Below are 3,583 nucleotides of genomic sequence, written 5' to 3'. Positions count from 1 at the left end.
GGGAGTGCTTCGAAGTGTGCTCCAAGGTGCTGCGTGCACGTTGTCGGAGCCCGGTTTGCCCCGGGTGCGCACCTCGCGTGCACCTTCGTCGGGGTGGGCACCTTGGCTGGGTTTGCCCCGGCTGCGCTCCGAAGCGGGGTTATTGGAGCGCCGCCTCTTTTTTTGTCGGAGCGTTTGGTGGGGTTTCTCGCATTGGCTCTTCCGAGGCCCGGTTGCCACCCTGGCGCGCACGAAGTCGGAAGTAGGGTTAATTGCCCGGGTGCGCACCTTTGCCAGGGTGGGCACCTTACCTGGGCTGCGCACCAGGGCGGGCTCAAGATGGCACGCGCGTTCCGTTTTTTTCACTATCTTTCAAAACGGAAATTTTAAAATCTCCTTTTTTTTTTGCCTTTTCTGGAAATTAGTGAAGGCAGCGCATCAAAGGTGCGCACCTCGCTGCCCACCTTGGTGTGCTCTGAGGTGCGCACCCGGGAGCGCTACGAAGTGTGCTCCAAGGTGCGGCGTGCACGTTGTCGGAGCCCGGTTTGCCCCGGGTGCGCACCTCGCCTGCACCTTGGCCGGGGTGGGCACCTTGGCTGGGTTTGCCCAGGGTGCGCTCCGAAGCGGGGTTACTGGAGCGCCCCCTCTTTTTTTGTCAGAGCGTTTGGTGGGGTTTCTCGCATTGGCTCTTCCCAGGCCCGGTTGTTGGGTGCGCTCCCACCCTGGCGCGCGCGAAGTTGGAAGTTGGGTTAATTGCCCGGGCGCGCACCTTCGCCAGGGTGGGCACCTTGGTGCGCACACCTTGGCTGGGCTGCGCACCAGGGCGGGCTCAAGATGGCACCAGCATTCCCTTTTTCTCACTATCTTTCAAAACGGAAATTTTAAAATCTCGTTTTTTTTTTGCCTTTTATGGAAATTAGTGAAGGCATCGCATCAAAGGTGCGCACCTCGCTGCCCACCTTGGTGTGCTCCGAGGTGCCCACCACGGTGCGCAACGCCGGTGCGAACCCGGGAGCGCCCCGATGTGTGCTCCAAGGTGCGGCGTGCACGAAGTCGGACCCCGGTTTGCCCCGGGTGCGCACCTCGCGTGCACCTTGGTGCGCACACCTTGGCTGGGTTGCGCGGCCTGGTGGGCACCATGGTGCGCACCAAGGAGCGCTCCGAAGTGTGCTCCAAGGTGCGGCGTGCACGAAGTCGGAGCCCGGTTTGCCCCGGGTACGCACCTCGCGTGCACCTTCGCCGGGGTGGGCACCTCGGCTGGGTTGCGCGCCCTGGTGCGCACCAAGGAGCGCTCCGAAGTGTGCTCCAAGGTGCGGCGTGCACGAAGTCGGAGCCCGGTTTGCCCCGGGTGCGCACCTTCGCCGCGGTGCGCACCATGGCGTGCACGAAGTCGGAGCCCGGTTTGCCCCGGGTGCGCACCTCGCGTGCACCTTCGGCGGGGTTGCGCGCCCTGGTGGGCACCATGGTGCGCACCAAGGAGCGCTCCGAAGTGTGCTCCAAGGTGCGGCGTGCACGAAGTCGGAGCCCGGTTTGCCCCGGGTGCGCACCTCGCGTGCACCTTCGGCGGGGTTGCGCGCCCTGGTGGGCACCATGGTGCGCACCAAGGAGCGCTCCGAAGTGTGCTCCAAGGTGCGGCGTGCACGAAGTCGGAGCCCGGTTTGCCCCGGGTGCGCACCTCGCGTGCACCTTCGCCGCGGTGGGCACCATGGCGTGCACGAAGTCGGAGCCCGGTTTGCCCCGGGTGCGCACCTCGCGTGCACCTTCGCCGGGGTGGGCACCTCGGCTGGGTTGCGCGCCCTGGTGCGCACCAAGGAGCGCTCCGAAGTGTGCTCCAAGGTGCGGCGTGCACGAAGTCGGAGCCCGGTTTGCCCCGGGTGCGCACCTCGCGTGCACCTTCGCCAGGGTGGGCACCTCGGTGTGCTCCGAGGTGCGAACCCGAGAGCGCTCCGAGGTGCCCACGAAGTCGAAAGTCGGGTTAATTGCATTGTTTTCCCCGGGTGCGCTCCGAGGTGCGCAACATCGGCGCGCACCAAGGAGGGCTCCGAAGTGTGCTCCAAGGTGCGCACGATGGCGTGCACCTCTGGTGCGCACGATTCGGAGCTCGGTTTGACCGGGGTGCGCACACCTTGGCTGGGTTGCGCACCTTTTGTGCGCTCCAAGGTGCGCACGAAGTCGGAGCTCGGTTTGCCCCGGGTGCGCACCTTCGCCAGGGTGCGCACCTTGATGCGCACGCCTTGGCTGGGCTGCGCACCTTGGTGGGCGCCATGGTGCGCACCTTTCGTGCGCTCCAAGGTGCGCACGAAGTCGGAGCTCGGTTTGCCCCGGGTGCGCACCTTGGTGGGCGCCATGGTGCACTCCGAGGTGCCCAAGATTGGTGCGCACCAAGGAGCGCTCCGAAGTGCGCTCCAAGGTGCGCGCGAAGTCGAAAGTTGGGTTAATTGTCCGGTTTGCCTCGGGTGCGCACCTTGCGTGCACCTTCGCCAGGGTGGGCGCCTTGGTGCGCACACCTTGGCTGGGCTGCGCACACCTTGGCACCCGCGTTTCCTTCATTTTAAATTTTTTTTTTTTACAATCTCTCAAGTGGGAAATTCTATAATCTCAACTTTTTTTGCCTTTTCAGGAAACTTTTGAATGGAGCGCATCATTGGTGCGCTCCGAAGTGTGCTCCAAAGCTCTCTCCAGCTGCGTGCACCTGCCCCGGCCGCGCACCCGGCCCCGCCCAGCTTCGCTCACCTGTCCCGGGCGTCTGGTGCGGAACCTTAGAGTAAGAAACATCACCGTGCACCTTGGCCAACGTGCGCGACTCGACCGAGCGCGCACTGGCCGAGGTGCACACCGATTTCACCTGGGTGCGCGCGCAGCACCTCGGGCGCACCGGGGTGCGCGCACAACGCCCGGGTTGCACCGTGGCCTGTGTGCTCGGGGCGCCTCGGGTGCGCGCTCGGTGTCGCCCCCGCGCGCGCGGTAGTGCGGGCAGCGCACCCCGGCCCGGCCCGGCCCCGACGAGAACGCAAACGGGCAAAAGGTTTATTCAAATAGCATTGCGACGCCCGGCGAAAAACTAAAAAAGGGTGCAACACCGGGACTTCCCGGGAGGTCACCCATCCCAGTACTACTCCGGCCCAAGCGCGCTTAACTGCGGAGTTCTGATGGGATCCGGTGCACTAACGCTGGTATGATCGCACCCGTTATGAGCTTGTCGCAGTGTGTACTTAGCAAACCGCGACCCACGTGCGAATCCACCCCGGCCACCCACCCCCGTCGAGGTGCACACCCTCCCTCGCGAAGTGCGCCCCGTTCGCCAAGTGTGAGCCCTGCCCGGGTGCGCGCACCTTGCTAGGGCGTCGGGTGTGCACCCGGCCCGGCCTACGTGCGTGCACCTGGAGGGGGCGTCGTGTGCGTGCAGTGTCCCGTCTGCAACGCGGTGCCCACACACCACCTCGGGCGCAACGACCTGCGCTCACATGTGGGCCGAGTGCACCTTGGTGCATGTTCGGGGCGCCTCGGGTGCACGCTCGATCTTGCCCCGGTGCACCAAGGCGCTCGGTTTGCCCCGGGTGCGCACTTGGTGCAAGGTGGGCACCCAAAATAGGGATCAAGCACC

The 3,583-nt window shown here is 65.1% G+C and overlaps 1 non-coding gene across 1 annotated transcript; it reads right to left on the bottom strand.

The window, feature by feature from the left end:
- Positions 1 to 3,047: 3,047 nt before the first annotated feature.
- LOC131867154 (5S ribosomal RNA) lies at positions 3,048 to 3,166 on the bottom strand. The gene has a single exon (XR_009365746.1). It is a non-coding gene; the product is annotated as a 5S ribosomal RNA (ribosomal RNA).
- Between the last annotated feature and the right edge of the window lie 417 nt (positions 3,167 to 3,583).

The sequence above is a fragment of the Cryptomeria japonica genome, unplaced genomic scaffold (assembly GCF_030272615.1).
Source record: "Cryptomeria japonica unplaced genomic scaffold, Sugi_1.0 HiC_scaffold_164, whole genome shotgun sequence".
Lineage (NCBI taxonomy): Eukaryota > Viridiplantae > Streptophyta > Pinopsida > Cupressales > Cupressaceae > Cryptomeria > Cryptomeria japonica.
This window is presented reverse-complemented; position numbering and strand designations above follow the sequence as displayed.